Source organism: Prinia subflava, chromosome 4 (assembly GCF_021018805.1).
Source record: "Prinia subflava isolate CZ2003 ecotype Zambia chromosome 4, Cam_Psub_1.2, whole genome shotgun sequence".
Lineage (NCBI taxonomy): Eukaryota > Metazoa > Chordata > Aves > Passeriformes > Cisticolidae > Prinia > Prinia subflava.
The window spans coordinates 52,420,858-52,447,773 of record NC_086250.1 but is presented as its reverse complement, the minus strand read 5'-3'; the positions used below and the strand labels follow the sequence as shown (position 1 = coordinate 52,447,773).

Below are 26,916 nucleotides of genomic sequence, written 5' to 3'. Positions count from 1 at the left end.
TCTAATATTCACCAGACCATACATAACTTTTGATATCACACAAGATAGATCCTCCCTTTTCTGGTTACCTATAACAATTTTTATGATAGCCCAAGATTTTGTCCTTTTACCAGGAATCATTGCATAATCAATAATTTTAAATAAATAAATAAATAAATAAATAATATATATATATATAAATAAAATGTATATAATTTAATTCCTGTTCATGTTTAATTCCTGGTCTCTTTAATTCCTGTTCACGTGCTTTTCCCCTAAATTGCTTATAATGTTTGACATATTTTTGAGGTAGGGTCCTGTTCAGATCAGTGTGCAATATTGCAAGTGCAGAGATACTGCCTTATGATGTCCCGCTGCTACACCAAATTCAATTGGAATTTTGTTTTTGGTTTTTGTTTTTTTTTTCTGTTAGATGAAATTGTTTGTTAGCCACTGATATTTGTTATTCTCTTTCGACATTTCTTTTCCTCGATACAACTCTTACACTGAGCAAATGCTTTATATTATTTTTCTCAAACTATATCCTTTTCCTTGAGGGAGAAAAATCTTCCCTTCTCTGATGGTTATCACTAAGTTTCCCCCACACCCACTGGTCTGTGAAACTTGAAGAATTTAGTACAACTAATTCCCTGAGAGCTGCCACTAACTCAGAAAATGTAATCTGATTCCCAGTGAATACTATTTACTTATTCACTGGCTCTTCTTGTCTCTGAGGGAAAATCAAGCAGACACACATCTTTTCTTGCTTTTACTTGTGAATAACTCTAAATTTGTTCATAGCAAGGTAAAGCTAAAATACTGCAGAATGGACATACAGGTTGAAAATAGTCAGGACCTTCCTATAACACAATTTTTTTGATAACTGGGAAAAAAAAGAACTTGGCCTTGCATAGGAGCACTAAGAAACAATTCAGAAATAGGACAGGAGGATAAAAAAGGTAACCAGATTCTAAAATATTACAGGTTGCTAAAACAAAGGAACAAAAAAAAGAAAAGAAAAGAAATATATATTGTTGGGGGGGACACACAAGTAAATATATTTATTTATTGATTACATTCATCACCAGTTTTTAAAAATTAGAATGTGAAGAAATTAGTTGGATGTTCCCAACAGCTGAGGGAAAGGATTATTTTGTAGATGGAACATTGGAACCACTGCTCTGCTGTAGTGGATTTTTATGTTGAAATTTGGACTGAAAATATTTCCAGGAGCCACAGGAAGGCAGTGTGTAACAACTTCATTGTAGTTTTGAAGGCTACCTGTCCAATGTCTGAGAAAAGTGAGATAAATATCAGTTTTGCTACCTGAACTCAACTTAGTTGAATATTATTCAATGGCACAGTAATTTCAGGCTGAAAATGTTGACTTTTGACCTTTTGCTTAATTGTGACCTTATCTTTTAGATTGCTATAATGTAAATGTCTGATACAATGTAAATTTGCAGGTAAATAACCACAAGGTCTCTTGGCATTTACAACATTTCCATCTCAAAAGCGTAGTTGGCCTTCTGTGAATGACCTGAAGTGATTGCAAAAGGAGGTGAGCTTAGGTCAGCGACAGATGAGATGTGTCAGGCAGCAAAGTGCCTAAAGCCACAAACACTCCAGCATCTTTCCCATCCAGTGCTGGCCAGCTGGCCCTGACTGGACAGACAGGATACTTTACTGAAGTGTCCTAACCACAGTGATGAGGCCACCCAGGACCCAAAAATACCAATTTCAGAGACAACTAATGCAGGCAGAAGGCAAAGAGCCCCTCACTCCCTCTTTTGGGGGCCAGGTTTTAAGGGCCTGGATGCTCAGGTCAGGTAGCCAGGGCATGCAGCCTGAGCCAGCCTGTGATTTCACTCCTTCACACCCCTCCAGAGCAACTGGCAGGCCGAGGGGGTAAACCCAAACCTCTTCTCATGTTCACATACAAACTGACTGAAGACAAAAATTTGTGTTTTCCTGCACTTCCAGGGTCCAAAGAGTAAGATACTTTGAAGGGAATCATCCCAAACCTGCTTGAACTCCTTCTTTCTGGTTCCTTGCTGACAATTGCAAGAATAATGTCCACTATTAATCCAGAGGTATGGATTAATAATCCAGTGTGTGATTTGCATTTATGGAGGAGGGATGGGGCATTGGTGTACAAAATCCCACAAATACTGGTTCTGAGTGGATAGAGAAGGATTAATCTGCTTTTCCTGTCCCCGGTGCTCACTCTCTGCTATCCCCATCTTTGGAAATCAGGCTGTACCAGCCTGTGAGCTTGGGTAAACAGAATTCCCTGCAGAGTTGATAAGGAAGTCTCTGATGTATCTGTATGGAAGATAACAGTTTAAACATTTCTGCTCAGAGAATTCACAATCCTATTGGATCCCATGTAAAATTTTCTGATTTGACCTATTTGACCTATTTTTTTTAGATCACCATATTTTCTAGCACAGTAATTCTTCCCCCACCTTTAGCCTGAGACTCAGTCTTTTTGGCAATAAAGCAATCATATGAACTTTCTACATATTTTACTATTTTTCAAAGGGAAGAATATATTTTCTTTCAAAAGTCATTTTTCCAAGTTAATTAGTTAGCATTAATACAGATTTTTCATTATGCAAAACATCTTACAAGGCCATTAGCTATTGTGGCAGTTGTTGGTATTCTTGACTAGCTTAATTCTGCAGAACAGTGTGCAGTGGCCCCACACAAAGGGTTCACTCCAGGAATGAAAACCTTATTATCTCACTCACCTCACAGGGATATATTTCAGCCAAGCAGAATTTCAGAGCAGCTTTGTTTGCCCATGGGTGAATGTCTGTCACTGAACCTGGCTTTTGATAGGGGATATAGAGAATTCTTGCAGAAAGGAAGCAGAAGACTGAGAGGGAGTAATAGTTCTGCTTAAGCAATAGAAAGTGCAATAATAGTGGGGGAAGGTGATATGCTGTTGATTTTTGCAGTTTATATGAGGTAGAAAGGAACAGCTGGCATGTGACCCTTAGAGAAGTTTTTCAAGGTATTTGCTCTTTGCAGTGTGGAAATCTGACAACATTCAAGCCCCAAAGGGAAGAACCTTTAATTCTGCCCAAAGCCAGTAAATGCAGTGTCTGGTTTTGTGACCTTTTTACATGCTAAACTTCCTGTTTTGCCTAAAGTGCTGGTTGAAGTATAAAGATCTGATTTTATATGCAGAAGTATAAACATTGAAATTAATGCTTTCATCAGTGAGAGGAAATTCAGAGACCTGAATATTCAGGAGCTTTGTTCAGCTTGCAAAAAGCTATCCACCTGTAATTGTAACTAAGTTTCCTGAACCAGACAAATTTCTCAGGTGAGGTTTTTCCAGTAATTCTTGCAATTTCCAGTAATTTCTCTGTTCTTGGTTTTGGTAAGACCATCAGAATGGGATATATGTGGCATTTTTGTGACATTTATATTTCCAACTTAAAAAAAATTCAAGAAGCATAGACTGTGACAGGCTGGAAGAAAACCATCCACTTTTTTCCCTAGGAGTTCAAACTTAGTTCACTTTGCACTTTGGACAAGGATTGCTGAAAGATGCAGGTGACTGTTGCTAAAACTTCCTCTCTAGCCTTAGTTTTTACTGAGTTTTTCACTCGAATTTGAGTGGTATTTCTTGTTCCTATTTTCAGTGCTGTAATCCCTGAATAACCATTATCACTGTACATTAGACCAGAGGGAGTAAGGTTTAGGCCTGCAGAGCCACTTAAGTATTTAAAGCTTTGCAAAGCCTGAATTCTATTTAAATCAGTTGGAGCTGGTTGGTGAAATGTATTCTTGAATACAGAACATAAAGCCTGCACTCTAATATTAGGAAAAATATATCCCTATCACCTGTTTATTTACATTCTAAATATCTCAGGCTTTAAAATGTTAAACACTTTCTGCAGGGGTGCAGAAGCAAATGTTTCAAAGAGTATTTTGACTTTAATATTTAAAGCACAGGAGGTAAAGCTGCTAGAAAAGCTATTTCATATTAAAACGGGGCACTACTTCTAATGAAACATATTTCTGATATAAATGAAATGGTTTCTTTTTTCTCTAACATAAAACCTCAGTGAAAAGGGGAGAAAAAGTTGCAATGATATCAAAGTGTTCTGGGAAAAAAAGTTTGTTTGTTAGATGAAATTAGTTTTAATTTTCATTTTGTACTTAGTTAGAAGTTAAAAAGCTGAAGGCAAAATCATTTGTTGAAATGCAACAGCCATAAAAGGTTTTTTTCATTTCCTGACTGAAAAAAAAAAAATAAAGTCCTTAAAGTGATAGCTGGAGAAGCATCTGGATTGCATTATCTGTATCCCTTGGAAATAAGAGGACATAAGTGCTGGAAAATGCAGTTGAAAATTAAGATCTCTGATAGTTGCTCCAAGTGGTTGTTTGGGTTTTTTTTCCCCCAAGCCTTGCCTTTTACCTGCAGGTTTCTTTCAAAAGCCCTGGCTTTTCCCTGGCTCTGAAGATCAAACCTGGCCCAGGGCACCAACGCCTCCCCTCCAGGAAGAGCAGGATCATCTCCTCCTCTGGGTTGCTCCTATGCAGCCCTGAGCTGGGGTTCTGCTGTGGCTGGAACCCTTCCCTCTAAGACAATAATCCAGAGAAAAAACAACAAAGTTCCTAAGCCATTGCCCTCATTTCTGTCCTACCTCTTTCACTTTTGGCTTTTTGCTGCTCTTTAGGAGGAGGAAAAGCAAGACATATATTTTGACAGGTGAAACTTCAATAAAAAGAAACTCTTTGCATTCTCACTTCTAAAATCTCCTTGTGTTGATTTGTCTTACCTGCTGTTTTATGCTCTTTATTAGGTAACCTAATGGTAAAAACAAATTTATCATAATGTATGACCCCTCAATGTGGAGATAAACAGGGACACAGCAGGCCCTGCCCAGGCTGTAGGGTGTTCTCTTACATAAAAATGGCTGGTGGAATAACAGTCCAAAAATTTATTCTATTTAGTATACTGCTCATCTGCCTAAAAGTTAATTATAGTACCTTGATAGAAATAATTACAAGTGACAGGTCCTTCTTTATTGCCATTACCATGTGCAAACACAATGAGCTGGCAAAGATTAACAAACTGCCATTTTGTACTGATGGAGTTTGTCCACCTCCCAGCATCACCTTTTTTTACTAAGTGGTCTCTCTAGGAAAAGAAGGTGATTTTTGAAATCTCACTACTATTACTATTGTCATTAAACTAGTATGAAGATATCTTGAGTATGTGGCAATTCTCAGTTATTTTTTATATTGTAGCCCCGGGTTCTTCCTGTTAGGAGATATTTTACTTTTTACAGTGCCAGGCTAGTGGGAATTAATCTACACACTGAAAATCAAATGCACAGTCTTGCTGTCAACACTAACACTGTTCAGAGCAACAACCAATGCTGTAATGTTTATAACAGGTCTGTCTGTGTACATGCAAATAAATTTGACAGATTGTACAATTTATTAATGAAATGCTTAGTATTCTCAAAAAACAGTTTTTAGAAGATACTACTCACAGAGTCCAGCTATTTTTTTTTCAAAGGAAGCAATGCATATCATAAATCATTTGCTATTTCTATGTGTAAAGCTCTTGATTTTTTTTTCCTGGCTCATTAGGATATTAGAAGTTTTGTCCTCAAAATGAGGGAACTGTGCACTTAGGATGTTAGGTGATTTGGAGGGGTTTTCAAACTTGTCAGCAGAGAATCTGTGTGGTAGAGCTATTCTTTTGTTCTTCTTAGCTGATTACTAAAGGGAGTTGCCCATGTCTGTCTTAATTTCCCTTGTATTTCTAGTTCTCTACATTACTGACCTGTCTCTATTCAATTCTAAGGTTAAATGAGACAGAAAATGCTTTAAAAATATGTAAATTTCAGTCAGGAAAGAAATTGTACTAGGAGTAATTTGTGCTGGGTATTTCCACATCTGATCCCATAAAAACAATAAATTAAGAAGCTTTTTGAAGGTGAAAAACACAGACCTTCATACGGTCACAAAAATATTGAGGACAGAAAGTGCAGTCCTGACAGGTCTTGACTCAGCACTTTGCCCGCAGCCTGCAGAGTTCTCACCCGACAGGGAGGGATTTGGTTTTAAATGTTTTACTTTCAGGCTTCAGAAAGCTCTTTTGCCCCACTTTTCTCAGGATAAACACCCAGATAGAGCCCCTTGATGGTTTAGGGAACTTGAGAATTCTTCCTGCTGCACCTAGGTGTTAGGAGAAGTACTCTCAGTATCTGAAGTTTCTCATGGGTGTAGCTCTTCTTGTGCCTAGAAGCCACATCTTCAATGTGTTCTTGGTGACTGACAAAAGAGGATCAGTCCTTCTCTGCCGTGGCCCTGAGGGCACTGATGGCCCTGCTGTCCCTCCCCCAGCCCATCTCCCAGGAGCCCCAGTTCCATCCAGCCTGGGGCTATCGGTCCCTGCCCCAGAGATGTTGCAGAGATGCCAATCTCCAGCCCTGTCTCCCTGTGGATGCCTTGGACCCAAGCTGTCAGCTGAACAAAGATCATGTCCCAGACTAGCACCCTCATCCCCCTCAACAACCAGGCTTCAGGGGGTCAGGCTGCAACAGAGAGCAACATTCAGTAAAAGTTCTACTATATAACAGTCTGGCTGCCTCGGGGAAACCAAAGGTATAGCAAAACTCAAGTCATTCCTACCCATTCAGCACAGTATTCCAGTCAGGGTCCTGAATCCAGACCAAATACCTTCCCAACTTTATTAGACCCTTTACTGGTTTCCAAACCTGAAACTACAGTACTAGGCTGTTGAACAAAATGGGATAGAGTTGGGGTTTATCAGTATCATCTGGTTCTCCCTCAGATATTCAGAAGATACCTTCTAAGGACCCTTAGCAAATCACTCTCTGCTGGTCACATAGTTGAGAATTCCAGAGAATGGCACCAAATCATAAATGTGAAATAGGTCTCCAGGCAGCCAGATGGCAAGAGGGGACAACTGGTAATAGGACATTGCTAGGAAAACCTGCTGTGTTGAAGGAATGTAGCAGTCTAGGGTGCTAGGAAGCACTTGAGCAGAAGATTTTAGGAGTTTGGTAACATCTATAAGCTAGGTGTAAGAATCTTGGTTTATTGTGGTTGCTGCCATTCTGCATTTATTAGCAAGATCAGCAAAACAAACTCTCTTTGTGAGTGTTTCCATATATTAGGACACAGACATTTCTTTTAAGAAGTCAAAATTATGCAGACTAAGACTACAAAACCCGAGTACAAGCGATTTTATAAACACTTGCTGATGATTTACTTGTCTATAAAATATATTAAAGTATTGTGTTCTGTCCCAGGTATCTCCATAGGGTTGGCAGGTATGACACAAGGTGCAAGGAGTTCCATCTGGGACAGTAGCTGAATGCCAGGTAAGGTATTCCTGATCCCACCCTTCACTTAGGAATGACCCAGCTCAGCCAGTAGTAGGCTTAAACCAAAATAAGTAAATTCATACAGAGGTTTTTTACCTGGTTCTGATGAGATCTGCTGCTTACAAGGCTTTGCAGGAGAGAGCTACCAGAACTCTCTGTTCCCAGGCTACCTCAGGTTTATACTGGCTGGCAGACACTCAGTTCTCCCAGTCCTTCCCTAAGTGGCACGGAGTGAAGTTTGTGGCACACCACTTATGCCCACATTCACTTGTTACAGCATGTACTCTTTGGCACAGTAAACAAAGCAACCCAAATCTCCTCCCAGCATTTGAGATCAGGAGGGGTGAGGGCCCTTGGAATGCAGACGGAAGCATTTGGTGCTTTGTAAAAACTGAAGTCCCTGATCATAGATAAGAAGAGAATGAAAATCAGCCATTGGAAAATCTGCAAGCTTCTGAAACGACACAAGTCAGAAATGTGATAGGTGGAGGCTTGAAGTGAGTGTGTTTGTGCTTTTGACCGACTCGTGCATCACTTCAGTGGAGCTGGACATGACCCACTGACAAGCAGTGCTGCACAGCAGTGGCTGTGGGGGAGCTCAGGCAGCCCCAGCACAGCTATGAAACCTCTGCCCATAGGACAGACCCAGGAAGGCTGAAGGGCAGAGCTGCCCAGGAACGGTACAAATTCTGCTCCTCATGAGGAGGAGCAAGGCAAGGCAGTGCCCCCCTCTGCCAGGGTACACAGGCTGCATTTCTGATTCCCTCTCCCTGTGTGGCCCAGCTAGTCACACAGGGGAGTTTGGTTTGTTGACCCTGTTGCTGTGCTGCCTCACCAGCTGCGTGGCTGCTGTCAGGAGCACCATGGCACAGGAAGGGACACGGAACTTCAGAGAGCAGAGCCTTGGAAGCCAGTGTGGGACACAGAGTTACCAAGGCAAACTGAGTCGCAAAACATCCGCGGTTCCTTCGAGAGATCCTGGAAAAAGATTTGGACTGCACTGTGCCAAAATAGATACTCAGTAAAGCAGTTTGGAATAAGAAAAGGCAATGTCACTCTTATATTTAAATCAGCAGACAAATTCACCTTACTTTGGAAGTAGTCCATTCCCAGGAAATTTGAGACAATATGAATAAGTCATATTTGTTCATTTCTATGCCATCAAGTCTTCCACTGAGAAATGAGAAGATTAAACAGATTATCATGTTTTTCAATACAATGAATTGATCAGTGCTACATGGTCTATTTGAGAAACTAGGTAATCACATTCCTCTAGGTAGATTTTGATAGATTTCAGTAGATGTGAGGGACTCTTCATAATACTTTTCTGTCTGTTTCCAATTAATATTTTAATGAGCAAGTTTTCTAGCAAGTTTTCTTCAGCAAGTCTGCTGAGGAAATAGCAAATTTTATTTGAAAGGAGAAAAAATCTTGAAAAAAAACATTTTACATCTTTCTTCATTAACATTTGCCTTGAAGACTGATTGAAAGAATTTAATTGATCTGGTCAGAAAGACTGAGTGCCTCAGAAAGCACAATAAATTTGTAGGTAAGAAACCCATCCCTAAAAATGACAGAACATAAAAAAATTAAAGATTTTAATGTAAAATTCAGGTACTGCATTCTATTCCATAAATAGGCAAACCATATAGGTAAAGGTAGTCCGCTACAACTAAAGCAAATTTTTATTTCTTAGTTTTGGTGACAACATAAAGAAATAACTTTTCATGCAGGTGTGAGTTTGGAGTGGGACTGAGTACTTAAAAACCCTTGTGTGGCATTTTTATTCAAAAGTAAAGGGCCTTTGCTTGAGTTGCTTTTAGCCATTTGTCTTGGATTAGGGCAAATTTGGGAGGAAACCGATTGGGCATACAAGCATCATAAAGTCACCCTAGGACATCATTGCAAGAGTATGGGGAGGAAGGGTGAATCAAATCTACTTTTAACAGCTAGAAAGCATTCAAGAAAGGATATGATGTAGTTTAGTAAACCACTTAGATAAACTGCTTATAGCCTCACATGGCAAACTCTGGAAACCCTTGCTAATTGCAACTCGTGGCTTTATTTCTTTTCATGCAAGTCTGTGATTTCTTTAATTTGAATGAATGACAGCGCACAGTAGAGATGAACCATATGTCATTTCTGGTACCACTCCTCCCGTTTAGCTGCTTTTGTTGAGAACAGATAGGATCAGGAGTGCAGCACTGCCATAACTGCTCTTACAAGATCTCTGCCAGTGCACAGGCACTGAAACAAATGATAAAGACCCCAGGGGAAACATAGTTGACTACCGAGGTGAAGAAAGGACCATTTGTCCTTTGGACCCTCCCTGAGCTCTGCTTTTGCCGAATGTGCGGTTGCAGTAGTTTGTGGCAAGGTGAGACCGCATCCTTTGGATTTGGGGATAGCCTGAACATCTGGGGTCTGAGGGCTCTTACCCTTTTCATGGCTCAGCCATCAGCAAAACTGTCCCTTTGGACTACAGTTTGACTCTCTATAAAATGGTTGGTTAGGGCTTTGTAAAGCATTTCAAGATTCATGGGCTGGACATGCTATAAAAGAGCAGGTATTTACTGGAAACATTATGTGAGTGACTTAAAAGCCACAAACTATTACTAACAATAGGCATTAAGCTCTTTTTGGCATTTGGCTTTATGAGTTTTCAGTCATTTCTTCACACCACGTAGGCCAAACAGTATGCCTTGATCAGTGGTTCAGCACCTTTGGGAAGTGGTGTCATCTGGGGCAGAAGTTCTAGAGCTGATCTGGAGAGAAAATCTACTATGTCTGAGATATATTGGATCTGAGACACGCTCAGTAGACATGCCATTTTTTGAAAAGGTCATATTCAATACTCAAATGTCATTTATCTGATCTCATCTGTAGCCATGAACCTGAAAAGAAATGCCCAACTAAATTTCCAGTTAGAAAAAGATTGGGCATGCTTGGGGAAATCCACCTACAAGCTAATCACAGTCAAATCTGTTCCTTCATGAATGCAAGTTCTTATTTCTTCAGTACTCTGTATTTTGCCAGACAGCACTGGAGGAAATCCTCCAGGTACTGAACAGCAGAAGGAAGTGTGTAGGAGTTAGCAAAGCTGGTTGCTGATATACCAGGCAAGCCGCTGACTGGTGACAGCCAGCAAGTCACCTTGCCGTGATTCTGCAGAGCAGACAGGTCACATCCTGTCTTGGTTTGGAAAGACAGATATCTAACAGGGAAAACTGGAGTTTCCCTTGGAATGGAGAATGTAAAAACCCCCTCCCTGCAAGTTATTAAAATTTTGCAATTAGGAGCTTTCAGGCAAAAATATGGGAATAGGAATAACAGTTCTTTACTAGGAATATTAAAAAAATACAAATGCAGTAGTACAAAAAACAAACAAGCAAACAAACAAAAGTCCTAGAAAACCCTGATGGAGTCAGAGATACAACCTGACACCCTGTTGTCAGGGTGTTGGAAGCAGTCCAAATAAGTCTTCCTGGAGTAAAAGATGTTGTTCTGTGAAGTAGAGATGATCCTGTAGAAAAAAAAAGAGTCTAGTGCTGGCAAGATGGGTCCAGTCTTCCTCCGAGAATTCAGTGGAAAACCGGTGGATTTGGGGTCCCAGTGTCCCCATTTTATCTGGGTAGGGAATGGTTGGCTCCTCTCCACTGAGTGGAGCATCTCCCAATGGAATGAGGTGATGTTATCAGTCATGTGAGAGGCCTTAAATGGCCCATTCACAGGTGATGTCCCTCGGAGGAGGATGGGTGGAGGAAGAGATAAGAAAGCACTGCCATATCTGGTGTTATCAGGTGTCCCATTAACAGAAGACATCCGCTGTCTCTCCCCCCTAGAGCTACAAGAGATAAAGAACAATATCTCCCAACCAGTTTCAACAGATGAAAATAGAATACACATTTTTGGTTGAGTTTTTCAACCCAAGACACATTCCCAAGAGGTCACTTCTGTGGCAGACCACGGTGCAGACAGCACACCCTGCTAGCAGTGCTGCTCCACAGCGAGACTGCCACTGCCCTCCCTGCTCTGCCTTCGCTTCCCACCACAGAGCACAGTCCTGGCACTACAGAGCTGCCAAGTTCCTCTCCAACTCTGAAACTGTTCCTCTCCAACTCTGTTTGCCAAGATTGCACAGGACCAGTCATGCTGATTGTTCATTATAAAGCCCTAATATATGTTTAATGACACCAATTTTTTCTTTTTTTGCAATGCCAGCTGGTATTTTAATAGCCTTAATAATAGCACATATTAGTAGCATTATTACTTGTTTGTGTAACACTCCACCTTCACTGTGCTATGCCAGAAGTAAGTAATGAATGTATTCCAGGAAATTGATCACCTCAAGCAGATTTCTCTGAGTAAAGCTTTAACTTCAGGGAAATAGTTTGCAAGCTTGGTGTGGGAGTGGATATGAGAGAGATTTAAAGCTCTTTTTGGATTTATAGAATAGCTTCCAATTCCTGCTGATGCAGAAATTAGTTTAAAAATAGATGATTCCACCTGGGCCATTTGTGTGCCCGCTGCTCCAGACTCAGCCAAGAGCGGCAGACCTGCTGCTCAAGCCAAGCTGACGAGAGGTAGGAATCCAAGATGGGGAGATGCCAGTGTGACATCTTTCAAACAGTCTTTTCCATCCATCCTCCATATGACTAAAACATTAATAGTAAGAACAGATTAAATAAACCGAATTACTGGGCTACAAAATCAAGGGTGTCTGATGAAAGCAGCTCGATCAGCAGCCTCAGATATGCAGATACTGGAAAAAAGAAAACCAGGTCTAAGACTATTTTAGGTCTTCTGTTTGGCCTTGAATATTCTGCTTTACTCAAAATACCTTGCAAGCCTAGATTAATCTATGAAGTTGGCAAGATAAAATACTAGGCATAGAGACAGCAGAAGCAAGAAGGAAGCTAAATTTTACAGCTTGCTGCTGAGATCAGACCCAGCCCCTGGGCCAATGCTATAGCTGTAAATGATGGCAATGGCTATAAATGTTTTGAAGCTGTTACCCAAAAGTCAGCACCTCTGGTAGGAGTCAGAACACGAGTGATTCTGCAGAGCCTCAGCACAAGCAGATGTTGGCCAGACTTGTGCTGAGCACTTGTTCAGGTTGGGTATTTGACTTTTGCTATTTGTTACATACTTGATTCACACACTGAGCATCAACACCTTGAATCCTACATGAATCATCTTTTACTGGCACTGCCCTTCTCCCTGTGCCTGTTTAGGAATCTGGTTAGCATCAGAGAGCTGGTGCTAATTTTAGGCAAAGTTATGCTAAGTAGGTCCTCTTTGGACTCACAGCAGCTCCCAGGATGATTTGTGTGGGATATTTTGACACAGTCACTTGGGCTCTTCCTTTGGATCCAGGTTGGCAGCCAATCCTTTGCCTTTTCCTACCTGATAAGAGAAAGTATCCCAGCACACAAGTCCCACATTGCTGTATTCCCTCTTTCTTGCCCTTTCACATATTTCTTGGGGCCTTCTTCTACTGCCCTAAAAGCACAGGAGGCCATAGCAGCTACTCTGAGGAGACTGCTTGGGCAGCCGCTAAAAAGATTGAGAAAATTTTCTTTGCTGAAATTCCACCAGAGAAGCCAAGGACTGAACTGGCCATTCAATGCTATTTTTCACATACCAGCTGAAAGGTTTTCTAATTGATTAGCAGTTAGCCAGTTCTGAAAGACTCAGGGTCAGACTCAAAACTGATATAAATCACAGAAATGCCACTGAAGTCTGTGATTCGTTTTCTGAATGGTAAAAATTCAGCAGGAGCTTTAAACTGCTAATGTTATCCATCCAACAGCTGGCTAAAATTCAGAAAAACTGCACATTTTCTGTAATGCTCTTTGACATTAGGTATTCCTAATGGGCCAGATATAAGCAATACAAAAGCTAAAGTGAAAATTCAGGGGCTTAAGAAAAAAACAAAACCCAAGAAAGCATTTTGCATCTTTACAGATGTGTTTTTGTTATCATAGTGAATCAAAACTAAGTTTTACTAGTTCTTCTGTCTCTTGGATGGAAGTTTGACGCTCTTGTCAAAGTGACTGGAAGGATTTTGCTAACTCTTGGTGGGGGTGGACTGCATCCCTTGTGAAGCCCAATTCCCCAGCAGGTGTGGATCTTGTCTGTGTGCACAGCACAGTTGTTGCATTTTGTTTGCTTTCTTCTCAGTTCTGCTTCTCAAAACATCCAACTCACTGCTGTTCCAGACAAATGTTCTAATGAAACTAAAGGCCCAGGAGCTGAACAGCTTTGGGAGAATTAGAGTGGCAAAGGAAGATGGGGAAAGATCCAGAATCTGCCTTTTCTCCTGTAACAGACACACACTTTGTCTTGGGATATAAACAAGCATTGCCTGATCTTGGTTCATATCTTCTGCAAAGTCTAATAGCAGATCTATCTCTAACATCCATATATATTAGAAAACTAATGTAAACTCGGTTGATTCTGAGGGCACTTCTTCCTATATTTCCTTCAGCTGCCTGACAAAACAGAACAGGTTTGGGGCTGCTGCTCTTCAGTGCATGCATCTTATTTCTGGACATAATTTAAGCCTTACTGTTTTCGTTACTGTCTGCTTTTAATTGTTGGGCAAGCATGTCAGTGCTAGTGAAGTCTATACTATATCAAGATAAGTTAATGATATATGTGATATTGTGTGGTGATATTTCATTTTATAGGCCAGAAACCCTAATAATCATTTAGATAAATGCAAGTCCAGACTGTAAGTTACATATTTTCTTTAATCTTCTGTTTATTTAAAATATAACCAAAACCATTTCTAACTTTATTAGAACAAGACATTTTTTCATATTTACTGTTCAATAAATCACAATGCAGAATATAAAGAAATATAAGAAAATGTGTATTAGTAAAATAAAAACACTATACTCAGGAAGTGGAGAAAAGGATTTTACCACCTAGAGAATCATCCACTTCTTCCCTCTCAGGAATTACTTGTTAACCTTTTGTGCTTATGGTGCCTTAAGCAAATGATATTAAAATCTGTGCTGTTCTAATGAAGAGTGGTTTTTTGGTAGCAGAGGCATATATTAATCTTTATTTCAGAAATGCAGTCTTCTAAACTAAGGACTTTTTCCCTAAATGTTCAGCTGACATCCCTCCTTCCACTCTCTGGGAGAAACTCACCACTCTCCACTTTTTTTAACACAGATGTCTCTGACAGATGCAGCAAAAAGCTGGGAAAGCCTTTGCCTTCAGTTCTGAGGCCATTTCAATGACCTGTGCCTGAAGGTTTGGAACAAGCCTAGGCTTTACTTAGCAAATTCCATGTGCGGCAGGAAACTGCAGAGCTGCTCCAGCTCTAAACAAATCTTCAGAGAATAAATGTTCAAGCCTTCACCAGTCACATCCAGTGAGGGTTAGGAAAGAGCCGCATTTTCCACACTTCTAAATACCGAGAAAGTCACATTTAGTTGAGACTTCATTTTTCTGTAGGGAGTTTGTAGTTTTGTAGGGAGACTGTGAAAACTGATCTGAGTAAGCAGCCACATTGGCTAAGTTAGAAAATCCTGCATTAAATTTGGAGCCTAGTAGAAAATTCAGGTACCAATTTAGCAGGTGAGGATTCAAGATATATTAAGATTTAGATATAATTCTATAATTTTCAGAATGGCATTCTTCAGTCTTCCAGTGGAGCACAAGGTGGAAGTATGTGTAAAAAGATAGAAGAGATACATAATTTGTTTTACTATTCCCAGTACAATGACTGATAATTACTGGTGATTAAATTATTCAATATAAGCATAAATTAATCTGTCATGGTTTAGCATAGGATGACTCAGATCGGTAGTCACCTTTTAATCCACTCTACATAAAAATAGGAATAATAGAAGCAAACTCCTAGCTATTAATCTGACTCATTAGGTGTACTTAGGAGCCCTATTCCCATCAATTTCAGTGTAGAACACAATTAAAAATGAATGTGAGATGCAATCTGCATGGTGTTTAAAGTGCTGCATTTAATTGTGTTACTGCTGAGTTTAAGCATCATTTCAGAGAATTAAGCACCTGAATTATGCCAAGGCAAATCTACTTTGCACTTGACTGTCAAACTGATTTGCAGCAAAGCCCCAGCCTGGGATTAAGATCAACATCTAGACATCTGGAAATGGTTGAGTGATAAAGAAAAATCCTGACTGTAATATCAAGCAGCAGAAATAGGCAAGAAGGTGCAGCATTACCCTTCAGCTGCCTCGAGGCTAACGGGAAAAAAATAATGTAATACTGAATGAGGCAGGATGGTTGGGATGAGGGCTGCCTACACTGGATCAGAATTGCTGATTTAATTTGTAACACTAACTGAACCTTGCTGTCACGAGGATCTGTACCTCCTAACTGTCTGAACATACAGATGGGGCTTGCCTGCTTGGATCTGGATGAAGAAACAAGGCCACGAATTTTACAGCCACTTCATGGTATAACAGCAACCAAGTGCCAGCGTCAAACATCTGTCCTTTTCCAGGATGAAACAGAAGAGAAACAAGGAGATATCTTTGTTACCAAAAGGTGGTGAGAAATGTGGTACACCATGCCAGAGAATTGCTAAAAATGAATGTTCCAAATAATCTGAAATTCAGAATTAGCATCAGATTTCCCATTTCCAAGTGACTCATAGAAAAGCCTGGGAGGGTGATCAGCAGCTAATTATGTCAGAGCAGCTTTCCTTCTGCCCTGTTCTCATTCCCATCAACAAAACCATTTCAATAACCTTGGTTGCCTCTGGTAAAAGTTTATATGTGCTGAAAACTGTACATGGCTTCAATTATTAGTGAGATACTAGCAGACTTGTATCTGTTTGTTAATTTTTTGGTTAGGCAAAAGAACATTTAAGGTTATTCTCACCCCTTATACTAAAAAGAATTGTTGAAATCCAAGTCACATAGGATATTTATTTATCTAAATGCTCAGTAGTTTATCAAAATCTTTGCCAACTTGGATAACAAGCACTTCTAGGTATTTCTGTGTTCGGGTGTCTACATCTACTTTGAAACACGTTTTTGCTTGCAATGCATTCCCTCTGATTGATTTTAGGAATGTTCCAACATGGAAGAGACCCCTGTCAAGATCACAAGACCCTTGTGGTGTAACTCCCTGGGAGGCACCCCAGCTTGATGCTGGGCCTGCTGAGACCAAGGGAGTTCACCACTGACTTCAGATGGCTTTGGATCAGACCTAAGGCACTGAGAGGGTCCTGTGCTTATCATCTGCCCCCTGACTTTTAGTTTCATGCATTATTTCCACTTGATATTGCTAAGAAATGGTAAGTTTCACAAACATGAAAGAAAGAATCACAGTTCGTACTACAATAGGAAAAAGTATGTTTATTCTATTTAGAAGCATCCATTCTTGTGGATGTACAGAGATTACTTAATTTTGTCACTACCACTCAGTAGGTATAATAACATAAATTGAAATTCAGTCCTCTGCAGGAAAAAAGTATATACCTAGAATAATTTTTTCCACTGTCAATTTCATTACAACACATTGCATTATGTTCCACATCCACATTGCAACAGTTTTAACCATGCAGCTGCTGAGAGCCCAGGTGCAGATTTTCAGGCCTGTTTAGGTATTTAACTCATGATTTAGTCACTATAATGGTAATGTTTTGTACATCTAAATCTTAAGGGTATAGGCACTGAGAGAAACTCATGATGTGAAGTTTAAGGCATCTCACTCTTCACAGGATGTTCTGTGATGGCTGGATCCCAGGAAAGAAATGTGCAAGTGCCAGCACATTGGTTAAAGATAGCAAAATGTAGCCAACAGGAAACACAAAGAGAAGAAAACAGAAGTCCTACAAGTTATAACATTAGAAATCAGAAGTGCTCTTCACAGGAGATCAGAAGAGAGAGGATTTGACCTTAGAAGAGCAGCTGATACAAAGGTATGCAAACACATCTCCCACAGCCTGTGTCCAGCCTCAGAGGGAGAGGGATGCCAACAGAGGAGTCAGAGGGAGCACCTGGGTCAGCTATCCCCAGAACAGAGCCTGCCTGTGGGGTTTGGGAAGCCTCTCTTCACTGTGCCATCCTGCACATCCTCTCACACTGCACATCCCAGCTACCTGATCCTCCCAAAAACATCTGGCCTGCCAAGAGTGTTGAGGTAGAAACCAGCTAAAGCCCACCTAAAAGGTGAAGTTCTGGTTTAGTTGCCCCACTTCAGGGGATATATTCAGTGGGAAGAATCTGGGCCTGCATACCTGGACACCTGGATAGACATTTATACAGGATGCACTAATGTGTTACAGACAGTTGCACATTTCACATATTCCCAGAAATTTTTATAATATACTATCCTACTGCTCTGTTACTATGAGTATGACTATCTTTCTGTAAGGTGTGACCTTAATGGGGACAGCAAGAAGAGTCAAAACTAACATCTAATTCAACGCCACTCAGAAAACTTTGAAACATTTTGTTTCCTACTAACGTGTACTTCAGTCCCACAGCACAAGCAAAATGTCAAATGAATCATTTTTACACCCTTCCTTTGAAAAATCCACCGCAATCATACTCTGATTTTTAAAAAACTGCAATTCTCTGAGAAAGCCATTCCAAAAAAGAAAAAAAAAAGCGTAATATCTCTAGTTTTTTTCACTATAAAAATATGTTTCAGAAATTTTTTGGTTGATATCCTTCATTTAGTTTTTGAAAATAAATAGCCTGAATTTAGTTGTTTTTTTTTTCTTTTGAAGAAGAATCATTGTAAAGTAGATTAATTTCTTAATGATTGGCTGTGGTTTAGTAAGTCTTTCCTAACCTAAATGGAATCTAAAATATTTCTTTCTACAATGGAATTTTGTTTAAAAAAAAATGAATTGTCTTCTCACTTGCCTTCAAGAGCTCTATTAACATAATGTTTTTTCAATGCACAATTGCTTTTCTAACATAGTTATTAAGGAGGATATATGAGGACATATCACTGAGGATATATGAGGATAATAACGTATGTTTAAAGAAGGAAAAGCTGCTAAGAGGTGCAAACTCACAAAGCTCAAAGCCGGATGGGATCTTTAAGGTTCTGAAACAAAGAAAAAAAAGAGTAGAAGCAGGTGGGAGCTGGATGTTATGGTGCAAATGTTTGCCTGGATCATATAGAATTAAAAACAGGGAACTCAGCACAGATCTCACTGAACTCTGTTTTCCCTATTCCTGTTTTTTATCCAGCTACACATATTCTAATACAAAGACACATATAAAACTCCTGCCTCTAGCACTACTTATTAATTTTATTTTAAATAATCATGACTTTAAAAAAACACAGAGAGACATTTTGGTTTGGACTAGAATATATGCATTCTTCTCTAAGTATATGTATTAATATATTAACACTTTTTCTTCCTCAGCTCCTGACTGTTTCATTCCTCTTTATCTTGTGAAGGACTCAAAGCACAAACACCTTTATCACACTGACCATGAAAGAGGAAAAGATGAATTGAATTCACTCAAATGGAAAAGAAACTAGGACCCTCCCTTCATCATTTATTTTCTGGGAGGATGATTTATCCAGTATGACATCCAGTATGATATGGGTGGACTCTTTCTTTCTTTACAAAGAAGGAAAGTGACCTCATGCTGTTTATTCAAAGCAGCTGTCCTGGTGGTACCTGTCAGCTGAGCAGAAACCAGGCTTTGAGGCTGCCAAACAGCCTAAAAATGGGAATCAGAAAATCAGAAAATGGGATCGAGGGCTGGACACTTTCCTGAGAGCTGGGCATTTTTGCCTCAGCCTCCAAGGTGTTTCACTCTCTCTCTGTGCTTTATGGGCCTTAAACATCAGGTCATAGCTGCAGGGTTTGGATTTTGTCTGGGACAATGACACATTCAGGTCCCAGCTGAAGAGCGTGTGAAACTTTTCCTTGAATCAACACTACCTTTTCTCTTGACTGACTGAAGCCAGCCCTTTGGCTAAGCAGTACTTAGAGAAGAATACTGTAGATCTGGGGAAAAATGAGTCTGCAGAGCTCCCTGAATGGCCCTCAGAACTTCATCAGAGTCAGTTCCTTCACAGCCCTGACAACAGTGGCAGACAACGTCTCTCCCATTATTTCCAGATCTTCATTTGATATTTCTCCTCTCACAATAAATCCTTGGTTCTCCAAGGCATCCATCTGGAAGGTCTTAAAATTTAAGTGTAAATATGTTGAGGCTCTACAGGTTCTTTGCACACATGATACATATTCTTGACAAAGATGCCTCCTTCACACCACAGCTGCTGCTGTGACATTGATAATACAGGGCTCAAATTCAGAATCAATGAATTTTTGCACTTCTCTGCTCTAAGTAAAAGGTAGAAATTTTCGCTAAAATGAGACTACCCACTTTATTTTTTCCTTTTACATTCTAAAAAGTATGCAATATGTAAGGAGCCTGCATTAATTAATTCATACAGGATAACAAATTTTGCTGATTTAAAGGATTAATATGAATTTTTATACAGAAAATATAATCCCATTGAGGTGCAAATGACTTCAGCAACTTGCATTCCCCAGGAAATACCAGTGTGTAGGTCTTTCAAGAAGCCATGTTATAAGCTGGAAAAGCAGATGATGTCAGCGTGGCTGTGTGGCAAGGCTGTGGGTGTCTGGGGCTGATGGAGAAGGTCCAGAAGCTTGCTTTTGTCACTTGACTGGGGTGGGAGGAAGTTCACCCTCCTATTCATATTGATCCTGACAGAGGCCACATCCAAATGTTTAAAAAATTGGCTGAAGTAATTGAATTTGCTGAGGACAACTGAACACTTATTTTCAGCCATTCATTCTCATGCTGGCTGGGTTTTCTATCCTGTCTGCCAGGAGAAAAACAGCCCGGAACACCTATTTCACACAGCTGTAAGGAAAAAGTCTCTTTTTTTATGACAAAACTTGATAAGTGGCTTTCTGAAAACTCCAGGACATGGCAGAGCCTCAAAAATCAAGCTTTGATTTTACCATGGCTAGGTCTGATATGTAGAACAAAACCTCTCCATCTGATCTAGCAGCCTGCTTTATTTTTCTTGCCCATACACAAGGACAGTTCTCATAACCTGACAAATTGCCAAGCACCACCACTAGACCTTGTCTGGTGTGTTAATCATGCTCTAGATAAATTCCTTGTGTTTTACCCAGCTGGAGGGGAATTTGACCAGGATGATAACTGCTGAGGAGCAGTCTTCCAAAATTCCTGGTATTGGCCACTGGCTTCCTACTACTGGCTGCCTATGAGCCTCACAAGAGGCTTGTTAGGCCAGGAAGAACTGACCATGTTCCATGTTGTCTTGACTGGGGAACAGCAAAGTTAAGCAGTCAGCTCTGCTGGTGCCAAGTACTCAGGACTGGTGCAGTCAGACACTCCCTATTAACAGGAAAAAACAAGGATCTTGCACAATGCATTTAAGTCAGGGTAAGAAGTTAAATTCATATATCACTAAATAACAATGCCTGCAGCTCCCAGGGCATTCTCTCCAATAGTGTTAAAAAGATCTTGTAAAGATCTAAAGATAAGTTAACCTATCTAATTTTACCCAAGATTTAGGTAAAATTGTCTTTACTCTTTTCTTAATAAAATACTCTTCCTTACCAAATCTTTACCTAAAATTAACCTAACACTGTCAGGTTAATTCAACATTTCATAGCTTTCTAAAGTAATCCAGTGGTATGTTATGTGGCTGTCACTCAGACTAGGGCTTCATTTTGGTCCCTATGAACTACAAACTATACTTTATGCTGGTTAAAGGTTTGCTATCTAGACTACAATGAGTATTAAACTGAAATTGCAAACTTTGGTACTGCCTGAGATGTTGGTAATAAGGAAGTGAATAAACTGGGGGGGAAAAGCATTTTGATCCACTTTGATGCAAAAATTTATTCACATTTATTTGATAATTCATCAGTTACTAGAAGCAACTTAAATCCTTTCATCAAAGCAGGATATTTTATACTTGAATTTCCCAAAACATTAGCTTGGTTGTCTTTTTGTTGATAAGGGGAAGGAGAGAGCTATTTTGCTATGCCAATCATTAGTTTTCCAGTCCCTCTCCAATTTGAAAGCTGTGATTCCAAAGGCATGCACTGTTCTTGTTGCTTTCCCTAGGAGCTCACTCAGATTCTTATAAAAACCCAGAAAAGGCAACTGTAAATGGCCCACACTATAGGAGGGAAATACCAGCACTGTGAAAACTTAAATGAAAAAGAAAATGCAACACCTGGCACATTTTAAGAATTTCAGTTACAATACTCTTTCAAGTTTACATTCTTTCTAGTTTTGTTCCAGAGAGATGTCTTTCACTGTTTTGCTCACAGAGCAGGCTTAAGGAGAAGATATTTGGTGCTTGGATATTTATCCTTGATTTAAACCATGGCTAAGGATCCACAATCAGTTAATTGCTATGCCATAAGCACAGAGGTTGAGAGGCCATTGATAAGCAAGTGACTCCCTAGGGCTGTGAGTGTGTGAGTAATGGCAGTGATAAGGGAGTAGTGAAACCTAATAGGAGAGGGAGCTAATGCTCCTTCTCAGACAGGATGCCAACTTCAGGTTCAGTACCTGGAATGAAAATTCAAACATAGTCATGAAAAACAAATATACAGCTCACTTGCTAAACTCTGAAACAGAGAAACTGGGGTCTGCTGGTAGTGCAGTCACTGTCTACAGGTGAGAACAGAAGCAGGGCAGACAAACCATGCTGCTTTTTTTCACAGGAAGTGTACTGCTCTCATCCAGGTTTGGGGAGGATGACCAGAATCACATTTTAAAAGGCATAGGGCAATGGACTTATCTCAAAAATACTGTCATGTGTGTGTTTGTATGTGTTCAGCTGATGTGAGCAGTGCTCCTCTGTTCTGGGACACCATTGGCCTGGGACAACATAGGTATTATGGGACTAAATTAAATGGTTTTAAGGTGGAGGTATGCTGGTTCCAATTTTCCATTCTTATGTACACGGAACAAGTTGCTAACATCTCTGCCTCAGTTTCCCTTCTAAAAAAAAAGGGCAGGTATCTGGGGATAAGTGACTGCATAGCTGAGCAGAAGAAAGTACATGAGGGAGGATTAGTGTATTAACAGCCTCCTGTGTACTACATCAAATTTCTGAAATCCTTTTAATCCATTCAAATGCTTGCTTGAGTACAGCCTAGTTAGGAATTAAAGCAAAAAAGGAAAAATAAAGATATTCAAGGCTGGGTGTTTTTTTCAGAACATTGTGCTCTTTAAAGCGTGTGGATAATTAGCATGAACCAGCAGAGCTGGCCCAAGTAGGAGGTTTTCCATCCTGATGCACCATCTGCAAGAATGGTTAAAGGATAAATGCAGCCTACATTGTTCCAGAAAAACTTCCAATAGAGAGAACTAATAAAGGCTCCTCTCTATAGCCTAGTCAGGTATACACAAATACAGGCAAAGCAAATCTTGGAATGCCATGGAGGAAATCCCTATGGATTCATTCAACCTAAACTGAGAAACATACAAAATGGTTTTGACTGTTTCCTAAGGGGTTTCTAAATGTCAGTGGAAAGATACAGGGCTGCAAATTCATTGTTCCTCCCACAGAGGCAGGAAAATTCATTGTTCCTCAAAACTTCACTCTTTGGTGAGGAACCAGTTCTAATCATGGAAACTGTAATTATGACAGTCAGGGTATAAGTAGCATTCCCACAGGCCCTTTGGTTTGCTTCCCATTCCTAAAGCAATGGTTTCTTTCATTAAAGTTTTTGCACTTTCTTCAAAGGTAATTGATAACGTTCAACATCTTTTGCTGAAATATTCCCTTCCATTTCAGTTATGAGTTTCCTGGACTTTCCTCCGTAGGTATCTTTTGTGCCACAGTTGCACTGAGGTCTCCAGTGTGCCCAGTCTGTGACAGCTACCCCAGTGAAGACCTCAGCTGGGACGTCATAGTTAATGTCATGCCTTTTTTTTTCTGCACAGGTTTGAAAAGTGAAGTTTTAGGGTATGCCACCATTAACATGAATTTCCTGTGATGTGCCTGCCCTCTTGCTTTAGGTAGGGGGCTTCAAATCATACAGAACATTTTCAGGTTTAGTACATCGTACCTCAGGAAGCACAGTTCTGTCAGGCATCCCAGGAGCCTTGAAAGGCCTGCTCTCCCAAACTGGTGGTCAGGCTGATTTCAAAGCAAGAGAAGTCCAGATGAGCTGTATGTGCAGCCATGCCAGGGCTGGAAGGTGAACAATGCATATCTCTGTTCCATTTCCAGGAAGTACTTTCATGACTGAAGAGATGACATTGGGCAGATCTCCCAGCTTGTCTGTAGAACATAAAAGAAGAGCTATTAGTATTTATTCCATATATAAATATGTGAATTGGTTTCAGTCAGTTCTAAGACATCTGCCATGCTAACACTGAATAAACAAGGTGAGCACAATCTAACCCAAACAAAGTGGGGAAATTCCCAGCCAAAGTTAATTGATGTAAGTCTGGAAGCCAGCATACCGCAGTTCTTCTCCCAGCAATTCACCAAGGGTGTTGCCATCACTTCAGTGGGCCCCAGGATATCTCAGTAGCTGTGGCTGTCACAATGGAAAACCTGATGAAGACGTGGTTTCCTTATCGTTAAAGTTTTCTCAATAACAACCAGCATAACTCTAAAATCAAACCTTGGCTTTTATCACCATCTTCACAATTTCATGAGCATCCCTGAGCTGTCTATGCAATGCCAGCCAGAGATACTCCAAATAGCTCTAAACAAGCACATATATTTCATTTTCGTTGTGCAGTACCATAAAGGAATCCAAGTTCAAACCCTTGATAGCAATAAAGCAGATAGATGAACACTTGTTCTGAGCTATTTATTAGCCTGGCTACACTATCACATGCAGCTAGTGCCTTCCAGACCATGCCTGATATCTCTGCACAGCACTGCAGTGTGCACTGTGGACTTTGTAGCTGAGGCCTGTGCCACTACTACAAGCAGCATCATTAATCACAAGGTCCCTACAGCAAACCCTACACACTTATATGTAAGAGAGAAAATCACATCAGTTTCCAGCTCCAAGTTCTCCCCTGCCTTCAAAACCCTGGGAAAATCCCACACTCCTATACAATCAACCATCATGGATTTGTTTTTGAGTTCTGTTGTTGTTCTCCTTTCTCAGTCCTAGACTACTTTTTTTTATCTCTCCTGGGATTGTGACCTACTGGAGGTGAGGATCACAGGTGTCATAAGGGCAGCCAGGCTGTTACATACATACTGCTGGGAACACTGTAGCTATGCTACCCTTCCTTTCTCTCAAAACAGAAAAACAGCAAGGAATATCTATGCACCTGAGTACTTCTGTGGGCCTCCCCAACCTCCTATTTCTCTGTTATTTTAGGGTAGGCCTAGCATAACCTAATTTCATCAAAACCATCATCATCCAAGGTAACAAACCTAGGTGTTTTTAATAAGCTTTTGGTGCTTTTAGGACATAGTTTTCTGACAGTCTGAGGCACCAGATTGTTTGACAGCATACGAGTGTGCCTGATCCTCCTGCTGACCAGGCAGGCCATACACAGGGCCAGGGCAGTATGGGGCAGACACTATTGCAGAATGCAATGTTTTGTCAGAGAATCTTGCCCCATGAGACTCACAGTACACAGCAAACCCGGGTTTTCAAACTCATACAAGTGCTGTAACAGCCATACCACCATTAATGAGCCTTTTAGAAAATGGTGTTAAAGAAAATTAGCCTGATTTGCCTGGTCATCTCTCAGAAAGCATATACTAGAAATCAAACTTGGCAATGCCACTCAGGGCTTGTCAGCATGAGAGGGAGGCCAAACTGAATTTCTCACCAAAGGCTGCACAGCCAAGGCTGGAAGATGGTGAGCTTGCTCTTTTGAGGAGATAATCAACAAAAGGACAACCTTTAGAGAGTCAGGCTGCCCCATAGCTGCAGAGAGATGGAGAAAAGGGACAGGGACTTCCTGCCAGCCCAGCAGCCCTGCTCCTTACACCAGCCCATGCCTGGGATCAACATGTATTTCTGGCTTTCCAGGAAGATTCCATGGAGACTGCAGCTCTGCTGACCATCAGCTTTGGCAAAGAGCAGATGGAAAATGCAGACCTTGCTGTGCTGAGGCACTATTGCTGAGCACTGCTCTTGCACTTCACAGAAAACCTGAGCTGTAACAAAATCCTGCCAGAGGGCAGCAAATCCCTACGATTGCTCGTTTTTCACATTGCGATTCTAAACTGCAGCGAATTTCCCCCACGAGAGCTGTACCACCATCCTGCCCCTCTGCTCCCACCTTTGCACAGACACCTCCAGGGAGCTGTCACTGCCCGTGCCGAGCACATCTTCGGGTGATTTACACCGGATTCCAGCGAGCACTTCCCACGCAGGGCCTCTGTCACTTGGCACAAGCACCCCTGCCCTGGGCCAGCACACAAAACCCATGGGCTCACCAGAAGCTGCTTCCTGGCATCTGCCTGCCAGTGGGAAGGAGGGAGGCTCAGCTCTCCCACACTGTGGGTCCACACATCTCCCCTCAGGCAGGACTGGGGTGCAAGTAGCCCTAGGCTTTACTTTTTGCTGAATATACTGGTTTTCTTTTCCAAAGTCCTCTGAGTGGCATGTGGCAAAGTATCAGCAAACTGAAGAAAAAAAATAATAAAAATCATCAGCAGCAACAATAACATTACTACAATAATATCATTATAGGTTACTGAAGACTGCAAGGGAATGGCAGACCACCTTTCTCCCTAAGAGAAACCCCTCCTGGGGTACTCAGCACAGAAAGATATTTGTAGGAGCTCTATTGTTAAGGAGGAAACCGTTGCTCTTTTTAATGCAGTGTGATGGCAAATCACTCACTTCTGACTTCTAATTTTGTTCCGTTTGATGCATTTAACCGCAACACACATACATGCTCCATCTGAGAACAGTCTCTGAAGTCATTTGTTTGCAACATGCACAAGGGATGTGCCCAAGCTCTGCTCACTATTTTTCTTTTTCCCTAGACTTTTAAAATTATCTTCCAGTCGTGCAGGATTGATAAAAAAATATCCTGCTCTTTTTGCTTGGTATTTTTTTCTTTCAACTCTGGTATCTACCAGAGTTGACAAAAAACAGAATAGCCTTTCTGCTAACTAGATTTTCCCTTGGCAAGGGGAACAGAGAGGCAGCCCATCTTGGTGTCCAGCTGACAGTGAAAATGCAGAGTGGACAGCAATTTCCAATACAGAGAAAGTAGAAACTGTGTCTTTAGTAAGCAGCAAACAGCTCTAGCTAAGACTAAGCAAAAGTAAGCTTTTAAAAGGCAGTTCTGAAATGACGATACATAAAGAGAAGTACTTGAACCAAAACAAAAGATACTGCTGAAATAAATAGCTGGAGATATGATAAGAAAATGACTAGGCATTCATCAGTTGATATAAACACTGTATCTCTTCCCCAGTTAATCTAGAGCACAGGAATGCATTTTCAAGCTTTGTCATCTGTCTTGTAACAGAAAACCTATTCCAGTGATGTTACACTATTCATATCAAGGGATTAGAAAGATTACAAATTATGAATGAAGACAATGATATT

General features: G+C 40.6%; 1 protein-coding gene and 1 pseudogene across 11 annotated transcripts in view; both read right to left on the bottom strand.

Annotated features, from left to right (window-relative positions):
* Positions 1 to 7,617, bottom strand: part of SPAM1 (sperm adhesion molecule 1) — a 35,539-nt gene extending 27,922 nt beyond the window's left edge. For all 11 annotated transcript variants that reach the window (XM_063396779.1, XM_063396780.1, XM_063396778.1 and 8 more), the window contains exon 1: positions 7,461 to 7,617. The gene's annotated coding sequence lies outside the window, so the exon portion shown is untranslated. The remainder of the gene's footprint in view (positions 1 to 7,460) is intronic.
* An 11,766-nt stretch (positions 7,618 to 19,383) lies between these two features.
* LOC134549460 (hyaluronidase-4-like) lies at positions 19,384 to 25,782 on the bottom strand (annotated as a pseudogene).
* Positions 25,783 to 26,916: the final 1,134 nt, after the last annotated feature.